Source organism: Chelonia mydas, chromosome 2 (assembly GCF_015237465.2).
Source record: "Chelonia mydas isolate rCheMyd1 chromosome 2, rCheMyd1.pri.v2, whole genome shotgun sequence".
Classification (NCBI taxonomy): domain Eukaryota; kingdom Metazoa; phylum Chordata; order Testudines; family Cheloniidae; genus Chelonia; species Chelonia mydas.
Genome location: NC_057850.1, coordinates 66,176,060 through 66,187,425, shown reverse-complemented (window position 1 = coordinate 66,187,425; position 11,366 = coordinate 66,176,060).

The following is an 11,366-nucleotide window of genomic DNA, read 5'->3' as shown; positions in this document are numbered from 1 at the left end:
TAAAGTTCTGCCACATGACAAATTCCTGACATCAAAAGGAAAGCGTGGACACCCAAAATACTAACACAGAAACTTGGTGCATGGGGATACATTGCTTCTGTAGTAGCATGTGTCACGGTGTACTTAAATTCCATTCTATTCTTGATATCGCTGCTGCCAGGTTCTCTTTTTCAGTGGTTGACACAATACATAAAGAAATCTCAGATCTGCATAAGTATAATTGATCACCCACTGATTATGATGTCTTTTCTGCCTTTCTACCTTTGCTCATCCTTTTCAAGCTGTCAACTGCTTTAGCACAGGAAGTCCACCTCCCAACTTCCTCAGTAATCTACCACAGCCCATTTTATGAAGTCACTCGCTATCTTTAAATTACACATGTATTATGCTTTCTTCCAGTCTGCCTGAGGTAGGTTTACACACACTTATTTTCAAAATAGTTATCTTAATTAGGTGCAACCTTTATTGCTGTATGGGTTTACCAGCAGCTACTGTATCTCTCTCAGAGATTATACATACACACACGCACACACACACAAAGACAAAAAAAAATAATTTGCTGGGTTTTCCTGTTTAACCGAGAGTCTATTTACAACCCAAATTTAACAGTGGTAATTGGATGACAGCCATAGAATTACCAGAAGCTTTGAGAAGGATTAGAACCACCAGTGAGACACTGTCCACTGGGCTGCTGAAAAATCAGAGTGGGACAATTATGCCCTTGGTTAACAGCTATTATCAATGCCTACTACACAAAAGCAAACCTACCAGCCTCCTTGAGAAATGTAATAGTCTCCCCTATAAAAAAACCAAACAAACCAAAAGTCCCCCCCAAGCCGTCAAACACAACATGCAATGCAAAAGACATTTCCAACTAATGTCCTGTATCTGACCTCCAATTTTTCCTTGACATGGGATTGGTTTTCACTTGTTTCACATTTTAAAGATTGTCTTCACAACCATTAGGGCTAGAAATATAATTAAAACCAAACAAACAACTGAGTATAGATTATGGAGATCAGGTAGCAAAGGTTAGATTCAGAGGCAAATTCTTTATCTGTGAAAGGCATGGGGATTATAACCAAATATATAAGTAAAATGCATCCCTTCTTTAATAGTTTTTGGTCAGTCACAGAGGAAGATGCAAGAAACCTTACATTAGGCAGCTGTGGGATAATCTGCCCTTTTATTAGGTCTTCTCCTAAATCCTTTTGTTAGAGATTGGTTTAAATCCTTATAATGCAGTACTCTACTCAGCACTGGATGATGCCACCTTCTGGCAATTCTGGGGATTAACTCCACCCAGTTCAGCTTCTCTTCCACCATGCAGCTCTCCTCCCACTCACCAAGTAACAGTACTGCTACCTTGTGACTTGGCTCTCCAGCCAGGTCACACTGTAATTTCCCCTTCCGGGGGGAGCAGATCTGTCAAAGTTTCTCTGCACAAGCAGCATCAGGCAGTCCTCCTGCCCTCTGCCCTATGTCACTCCCACAGTGACTCAGGTAGTCTTCTCATTCGCTGCCCCTACCAATACCACTCTGCAGTGGTTGGCAGGGGAACCCAGGCCCAACCTAGTGTTGCCAACTTTCTAAGCAGAAAACTGAATGCCCCTGCCCTGCGCCTGTCCTGAGGTCCCATCCAGCCCTGCCCCTTCTCCGAGGCCCCCCCGACCCTCCATCCCTGCTCCCTCCGTCGCTCGCTCTCCCCCACCCTCACTCACTCGCTCATTTTCACTGGGCTGGGGCAGGGGGTTGGGGCACAAGATGGAGTAAGCGCTTGAGCTGGGGGTGTGGGTTCTGGGGTGGGTCTAGGGATGAGGGGCTTGGGATGTTGGAGGGGGCTCTGGGCCGAGGCAGGAGGTTGGGATGTCGGAGGGGGTGTGGGCTCCAAGTGGCACTTACCTCAGGCAACTCCCGGGAAGTGGCAACATGTTCCTCTGGCTCGTAGGCAGAGGTGTTGCCAGGGGGCTCTGTGAGCTGTCCCCATCATGGGAGTTGCGGAGCCGGTGCTTGGGCTGGGGGCAGTGCATGGAGCCCCCATGGCCACCCCTCCACCTAGGAGCTAGAGAGACACGCTGGCTACTTCCTGGAAGCAGGGAGCCTGCCTACCCTGCTGCGCAACCAGCTGGACTTTTAACAGTCTGGTCAGTGGTGCTGACTGGAGCCACCAGGGTCCCTTTTCGACTGGGTGTTCCAGTTGAAAACCAGACACCTGGGAACCCTAGCCCACCCTCTACTCTCAGTTCCAGTCCAGGGCCCTACAGGGAGCAGTTAAGGTCTCAGTATTCACCAATCTCACTGTTCTCTTCCCTGGAGTACTTCCTTCTGAGCTTCGTTAAGCTTCTCCTTCACCAGCCTTCCTAGTCAACCCCCTCTCTCCTAGGTCTATAAGCTAAACCTCCTGGGTTCCTATCCCACCTCCTTCTCCCTTACCTTAGAAAGGGAGAGTGGAGGCTTCCTCCAGCCCCCACCACTGTTGCCAGCCTCCTGGCTTTATAGAAGCCCTGCCTGTCCCCTCACAGATGTCAGATTTCAGAGTAGCAGTCGTGTTAGTCTGTATCCGCAAAAAGAAAAGGCGTACTTGTGGCACCTTAGCGACTGAGCTGTAGCTCACGAAAGCTTATGCTCAAATAAATTTGTTAGTCTTGAAGGTGACAAAAGTCCTCCTTTTCTCCTCTCAGAAGAGCTTCCTTCTAATTAGTACCCTCCACACAGCCTAAATCTCCCCCTTTTGCGATTAATTGGCTGATTGGGCCCACCTGGTCTAATTCAACTCTTTGAGAGCAGTGTAGGGAGTACACCCCATCATAATCCTGAAGCATGAGATTTAATATTAATTCCAAAATTTATGTTAGCATTAACTATCATAATTATCTATGACATTGTGTCTTTCAGTGACTCATTTCATATGCGAATAGAAAAGGCTCTATTTGAAAAACTCAGAAGAAAAGAGACTTATGTTAGGGCAGTGTCCGCTAAAAGTTTATTCACATTTCCAGATACTAACATATCAGGATAAAGAGAAGCCCAGATATATACAAGAAAACATGAAACAGACCTCCACACACTGAAAATAAAGCAACACCTCCTATTTTGGAAATGAAAATCTGTTGCTAATCTGTGACATACTGAAAAATAATGGCTAAAAGACTAGCATAGTCTCTGACTAAACAGAAAAAAAACGGTTATTCACCTTCTCGTAGCTGTTGTTCTTCGAGATGTGTTGCTCATGTCTATTCCAATTAGGTGTGTGTGCACCCACGTGCACGGTCGTCAGAAAGTTTTTCCCTTAGCAGCTCCCATCAGGTCAGCTGTAGAGCCCCCTGGAGTGGCACCTTCATGGTGCTGAATATATGCCCCTGCCGACCCAGCCCCTCCTCAGTTCCTTCTTGCCAGCTACTCTGACAGAGGGGTAGGAGGGTGGGTATTGGAATGGATATGAGCAACGCATCTCGAACAACAACAGTTACTAGAAGGTGAGTAACCATTTTTCTTCTTCGAGTGATTGCTCATATTGATTCCAATTAGATGACTCCCAAGCCCTACCTAGGTGGTGGGGTTGGAGTTATGGAATCGCTGACTGGAGCACCGCTCTGCTGAATGCTGCATCATCTCTGGCATGCTGGATGATGGTGTAATGAGAGGTGAACGTATGCACCAAGGATCACATTGCTGCCTTCCAGATCTCCTCTATTGGAACCTGGGCCAGGAATGCCGCCAAAGAAGCCTGCGCCCTTGTGGAGTGTGCCATAAGGGCCAGGGATGGAACCTTGGCTAGCTTGTAGCATGTCTGAATGCAGGACGTAATCCATGATGAGATCCTCTGAGATGAGACTGGGAGCCCTTTCATGCGGTCCATAACTGCCACAAACAGCTGGTTCGACTTCCTGAACGGCTTTGTGTGCTCGATGTAAAAGGCTAGCGCCCGTCAAACATCCAGGAATGGAGCCTCTGTTCTAGGACATTAGCGTGAGACTTGTCCTTATGGAAAACCATGTGTGGGGGGTCGGAAGTGAGGGCCTTTAATTCCGACACATGAGGCAATGGCAACCAGAAAGGCAACCTTCCATGACAGGTAGAGAAGGAAGCAAGTCGCCAGGGGTTCAAAAGCCCTCCCCATTAGACTGGAGAGGACGAAGTTGAGGTCTCAAGCAGGGAGCGATTGTCTAATTAGTGGGTATAACTGCTTCAGGTCCTGGAGGAAATGGGCAACCATAGGGTTGGCGAAGATTGAATGTCTGGCCACTCCTGGGTGGAAGGCCAAAATGGCTGCAAGGTGCACTTTGATGGATGACAGTGCAGCAGATACTCCAGGATCATTGGTATGGGTGCCTGGAGTGGAGGTGTGTGATGCTGAGCACACCAGAATATGAACCTTTTCTACTTTGCTAGGTATGTGGCCCTAGGGAAGGTTTTCTGCTGCCAAGTAGGATCTCTCTTACCGATTCCAAGCACAGGAGCTCCATGGGGTTTAGCCATGAAGCTTCCAGGCCGTGAGGTGGAGGGACTGGAGGTCGGGGTGATGAAGACGACCGTGGTCCTGAGTGATCACGTTGAAGAGGAGTGGCAACGTGATTGGGGCAATCACTGACAGCTCCAGGAGCATGGTGTACCAATGTTGGTGAGGCCACTCTGGTACCACCAGAATTAACTCCCCCTTGTCTCTGTGGACTGTGCACAAGGGGAATCAGGGGAAAGGCATACAATAGGTGGTCTCCCCAGGGTAGCAGGAATGTGTCCGTGATTGAGCCCACGCTGTGTTTCTGGAAGGAGCAGAACATTGGACACTTTCTGTTGCTTCGGGTGGCGAACAGGTTGACCTGGGGACAACCCCTCCTTTGGAAGATGGAGTGTATGACATCTGGCCGGATGGACCACTCATGATTGCAGAAAGATCTGTTGAGGTGGTCCGCCAGCTCATTTTGCACTCCTAGGAGATAGGACGCCTCCAGATGAATGGAGTGGGCTATGCAAAACTCCCACATCTGGAGGGCTTCCCGACAGAGGGGAGAGGAACGGGCTCTTCCCTGCTTGTTAATGTAAAAAAATGGCAGCGGTGTTGTCTGTCATAACTGCCACGCACTGTCCTTGTAGTGGGGCCTGAAAGGTTTGACATGCTAGTTGCACCACCCTCAGCTCCTTGATATTGATATGGAGTGAGAGTTCATCCTGCAACCACAGGCCCTGCATTTGGAGGCCTCCCAAGTGTGCTCCTCATCCCAGAGCTGACATGTCCATTACCAGGGACAAGGAGGGCTGGGGGCTGTTGAAGGGGACTCCCTCGCACACTGCCCGAGGGTGAAGCCACCATTGGAGGGACTCAAGTACCTGTTGAGGCATGGTGACCACTGAGTCCTGTTGGTCTCCGGTGCTGAGGGTCTCTTAGATCAGAGTCCTTCCTCAGCACTGTGTCGCGTATGGAGACCAGGGCACTCCCCGTGGACGCATTTGGTGTTGGATCCTGACAGTCCGCAGCAGGCTGGGGGAGAAAAGCAGAGTCCATCAAGAGTTGTTTTAGATGGAAATCATGTTCTTTCTTCATCCTGGGGTGGAAAGCTGTGCAGATTTTGTACCTGTTCTGGAGCACCTCCCCCAGACACTTCAGGCACAAGTTGTGGGGGTCTCCTGTTGTCATAGGCTTGCTGCAGTTTCTGCAGGGCTTAAATCCTTGGGACTGAGGCATGCCCCGGAACCCAAGGGAGGGGTCAGGGATTGGGGAAACCCCACTCCCAAACCTTATCTATCAACTATATACAACTATAACTGTGAACTGGAAACTACACCTACAAACTAGAAGATATGCTAAGGCAAGCACTTGCTATTTTGCAAGCAACCGTAATTCCAGCAACCGTCAATGGTGGTAAGAAGGAACTGAGGAGGCGCCAGGTCGGCAGGGGCATATATTCAACACCATGAAGGCGCCACTCCAGGGGGCTCCACAGCTGACCCACCGGGAGCTGCTAAGGGAAAAACTTTCCGACGACTGCATGCAGCATGCACACACCTAATTGGAATAGCTATGAGCAATCATTTGAAGAACTGATTTAAATGTAGAAAGGTCTCTTTAGAGTGGAGGACCCTAATAAATTTCATGCACAAGTTTTGATGTGCTAAAAGCTACAAATATTTTAACAATGGTAGGATCACTAAGACCTGAACAAGAAAAGTGTCACAATTACTTAGCTATCTATGGCCTCAGAACAATGTGTGAAACCACTCAGAGCCCATTCAGAGCCCAACATTCCTAATTTACTTACATATTGGGGGGGGGGAGGGGAGGAGTTCAAATAAATAATTCTAGGTATGATCTGATGAATTTTCATACCTGGTTCAAGCCTTACACAGCATTCCTGGTTATAGCATTGCTGGTCTATCCCTCCAGCCCAGAGAACAACAGACAAAGGGAAAGTTTCTTTCCCAATTTTAACAAATTCTACCTTCTCATTGGCTCTTTTAGTCAGGTGCCCACTCCTTTTCTTTTACCTGTGGGCTTGTTAACCCTTTACAGGTAAAGCAAGCAGAGAACAGACACCAAAAGGATTTTTCAGCTAACTGTCTAGCTGGGTGTCCATAAGGAAGCTACCCCTTCCCCCCCTTCAGTTATCACAGACACTCACTAGGATTGCTTGTGTCGACACAGAGTGTGGTGCATGATGGGTAGGTATCCCAGTGTGCCATATGCCACCCTCTGGCGCAATGCCTTTTGGGGAATTTTCGCACTACATTTTGGAGGACACACAAGTCATGCGGGGGAAGGGAGGGGAGGATCTAGGAGCAAAGGGCCAAGTACCAATCATAAAACTTTCTCTGTCCTAGAATGCCATTCTTAAACCATAATTTTCACTTTTTAAAAAAAAGCCATAAACCCATGCAGCACCTTTCGCTGTCTGTCATCTCTGACAGACGCAAGGAGTCTGCACAGCCCTGCACGGTTCTCATGAAATACAGTTGAACTTGCCTTGAACAGAGACACTGTGGTCTTGTTATATTACTAGTAATGTGTGCTTTGAGGAGCGCTAGGTATTCTGCACTCTATGTTATCCAGTAATAAAGATGAATTTATTTCCAAATAACTTATTGTATAGCAAAAACAGTGCAAAATAATAATATGCAATTAAAAACAAACAATATAGCGCAAACTTAAAAAGTTACAGAACAGAGCCTTAAGAATAGAATGGGAGAATTGTGGCCATTTCAGTCCCTTTCTGCCAAACATACAGCAACCATGGCTCTCACAGGTCCGTGTACGTGAAGCTGTGGTTTTCTTTGCTATCCCCCAGGGTGGTCTGAGAGGGATGTGGCTTGTGATGCCATGTGGAATGTTGGGGGGGTGAAATGGAGTTCTCCATTGATTTTAAAGGGAGGCAAGCACATGACTGTTGTACCTGCAGGTCAGCAAGAGCCTACAGCATTTGTGTTTGATGCCTGCGAAGCCCCATTATGTCCTGGTGCATCTTCCTCTGCTTTTCCTGCTGGGTCTTTCTCCTGTCCGTGCTTTCCTTCTCCAGGCTGTCTGCTATATTCACTCTCTAGACCCTCTGTTCACAATCTGATGCCGCACTGGCTTGCAGGACCTTGGTGAACATGTCTTCCCTAGTCCGCTTTTCTCCTCCTCCTTTCAGGGGTGTGGAGAGGGTACCCCTCAAAGCTGCAATGGCAGCAGCTACAGATAAAACAGACAGATGTATCATCGTATTTACAGTCACAACGGTTAACGACAGTTAAGACAGGCTCTGCACAACACTGCTCTCCAGCCACAGGCAGGGTGAGTATGGCCTGCCATGGGTGAGGGCTGGGGAAATGAGAAGGAAATGGTTTGATTAAAACAAAATGTAGGCCTCTAGTTTCCATGGGCATGAGTACAGGGCAATGGCACTGAGCAGTGGCACTAGTTTCCACAGGCGTTGGTGATTTTAGCGAGTATCTCACTTCTGAGGGTCACAAAGGCACAGAGCACACAGGTGCCCAGGCTGTATGCCACTGACCTGTTCACTGCAATGGTGCCTGCTGCAGTCATTGCAGAGTGGCATCAGAAAGCGTTCCACCAGAGGAAGAAATAAGGCAGCCATCCCTAGAAACCTCTAGGAGAGCACTGCAGAGTATCTCCATGAAAGTTTTATCAAGCTCACTCAGGAGGATACAAGGGACACCCCTACGTACATAAGGAAATTGCTCCGCACGGTCCCCACACCTAATCCCACAGAGAAATGAAAAACAGACAGAGGTAGAGGCTTTGTACGAGTAAAACGATGAAAAGTAGATACTGGTGTCCCTGCTAACTTGGGGATGGGCCAGGCACCATCTCTTCATTTAAACATGGTAAGGGAGACTTCATGCACACACTTACCCAAGGTTTGCTCCTTGGGATTGAGCTTATCCATGCTTGGCTGGACTGGCTAGACTCTGGTGGAGGCTCAAAAAAATCCTGGCTCACAGAATTAGCTGGACCGCCTCCCCCGTCCCTGCCCCAGGTCCCTCCTCCTTGCTGTTCAGAGCCGAAATCTGTGTCTTGGGTTCCTCGAAGGTATGCATGTGGTGGTCTGCAGGATGCTGGTGGGATCTCAGCCACATACGGCTTGCAGCTCATAGTAAAAGCAGATCTGCCGCTTGGCACCAGACTGACTGTTGGACCCTCTGGCCATGTGTTATGCCTGCTGCAGCTCCTTCACTTTCACGCAGCACTGGTGCTGATCCCTGTTGTATCCCTTTGCCTGCCTGCCTCCCCCTGGCAATCTTTTCATAAATGTCCACATTTCTATGACTGGGCCGTAGCTGTGCCTGCACCGCCTCTTCTCCTCATAGGCCCAGGAGATCCAATACCTCCTGGCTACTCCAGGCAGGAGCACATCTAGAGCAGTTGAACAGTTGCACACCACAAGGGAGAGCGGCTAGATGTGCTCACCAAACTGGGCAGTCAGGAAAAGGGGTGGCTTCCAGTCTCCATGATCCCTGGGCAGTGGAGTTCACCTTTGTGACCAAACCGGTCACTGTCAGGCATTGTATAATTGCTACTTGAGGACCATTAGGGTTGCCATAGGTTACACAGTGTTTACACTCACCCTCTGTCTCCGGACAGTATGTCAACTATGGCTCAACATTGTTTGGGGAAGTGGTGTTACTACGTTGCCATAACGGGATGCTCACATTGGCAGGAGACAAATTTCAGTGTAAACACACACACAAATAGATAGATGCAAGGGAACTTTCATTGACCTATTTCTGTAGCCTAGACTAGGCCTACCAAAGCCTTTAATCCTAATTCTGCAAGTTTTGTACAATTAGAAATTAAATCACATATGCTGCATTCTTTGTTTTTACTAGGTATTTTGTGAAAATAGATTTAAATAATATTTTTTTTGTTTTGGATAGTTAATTTAAACTATTAGCTCCTCACTCTCTCTCACTGAAGATTTAGATGCCATAGCAGTGAAGTGATAAACATTCCCTATAGAATGCTTTGAAGGAGAGCACATAACACAACCCCCCTGGCTTTCACTCTTACTTTGAGTAAAACTATAAATCATCTGAGGTATGATTATGTAGCACTGGCCCCCTATCCACGTGAAATGATTATTCATTAGAATGAATACATGAACATACAACTTTTAGCTGCAAAAAAATAAAAACACAAGCATTGACGCTCAAGTCAAATTTAGAATTTGATTAAGTTTCTGGTCAAATGGTGCACTTCAGCTCTGGGATAACCCTTATCTGGCAAAAATATAAAGTCTGACTAGGGCATCCAAGGTAGCTTTTAGCAACAGTTTTTTCCCCGATAAGCCAGTCCTTGTTTAAGCTGAAATATCACTCATATTTGTGCTTCTTTGGTATGTTTAAAGTTTACTACCCGTGGGAACAAGTTTAAGCTCTGCAGCTCATGGTCTATCCCTTCAGCAGGGTCACATTTACAGAAGAGGCTTTTAGTTTCATAACTAGAAGGCCATTGCCAAGCACTGAGGACGGACCATCCTTTCTTCCTAAGTTTTAAATACATGGTTTCTTAATTATCTAAACTTTGGTATGTCTACACTGCACACTGCTTTTGGCATCCCACCCCCAGCACAGGTATAAATAGCAGCGTACATGATAAGGCATGGCTTAGGCAAGGAAAGACACTCCTGGACTCTGGGTATGTACCCTGCAGGCCTCTCTATACTCACCTCAGCAGGACCTTCCCATCTACACTGCTATATTTAGCAGTGTAGTGTCCTGCTGTTGGAGTCTTTCCTCACTGGGGGCAAAGGCTACAGCAGCTGAGAGGCAGCAAAGAAATATAGTGCTCCCCACTGCCACCCATCGCAGAGCCTTTCACTGATACATGTAGCTACATACCACAGTGTGGACGCAGCCTGTTTTTCATTGTGGCATGTGGCTACACCTACCTTATATGCTGCCGCAAGAGGCGTGCAGCAGTGTTCCCTCTAATTTTTTACGTCCATGTGCGGAATGAATTTTGTTATGTGCACTAATATGGAGGTGATGTGCCGTGGGGGTGGGGCCGAAGGATTCGGAGTGTGGGAGGGGGCTCAGGGCTGGGGCAGAGGGTTGGGGTGCGGGGCTCTGGCTGGGGATGATGCAGGCTCTGGGGTGAGGCCCTGGGTTGGTCCCAGGGATGAGGGGTTTGGGGTGCAGGAGGGGCTTAGGGCTGGGGCAGAGATGGGGTGCGGGGAATGGGGGCTCCAGCCATAACAAAATGGGGTGTGGGCTCCGGGGTGTGGCCAGGGATGAGGGGCTTAGGGTATAGGCTGCCCCAGGGCTGCGGTTGGGAGAGAGAGCACTCTCCCTAGCCCTCTCTCACTGCAGCAGCCTGGGGCCGGGGTGCCTCTTCCCGGTTGCGACAGCTCCGGCGGGGCCCGGCTGGGCTAGGCCAGGGGAAGGGCGCCTCTCCCTACCTGCGCAGCCCTCGATAGCTTGCTGCGCAGTCTTGCAGCTTAAGAGGGAACTTAGGTGTGCAGCACAGATGCAGTGTAAGAGAGAAATGAGGAGTGGCAGAGCTACTATAACGAATGGGATTAGAATAAATGATGCAAAGTCCATTCAGAGGAACAAATAAGTTATTTAAACTTTTAAATTATTACGTGGTTGATATAGTTCGTCCTTGTTGATTTTTACAGGTGTAGAATGATTCCATCCAATTTAACTTCCTCCACCACCATGCTCTGCAAGAATTTCTAACAGAGAAACTCATGTTAAACTATTTATTGCCAGTGGTTTGTGTTTAGTTGCCAGTCACCTCATCTGAAAGGATTTCTGAAGGCTCTTTCACTGCCACTTTTATTCAGCGTGTCTCTGTATCTCTTGTTTCAAGACAGCGTTAAGATTTACAATATTTTAGACATAACTTTAAATTTTCACTTTTTTATGTT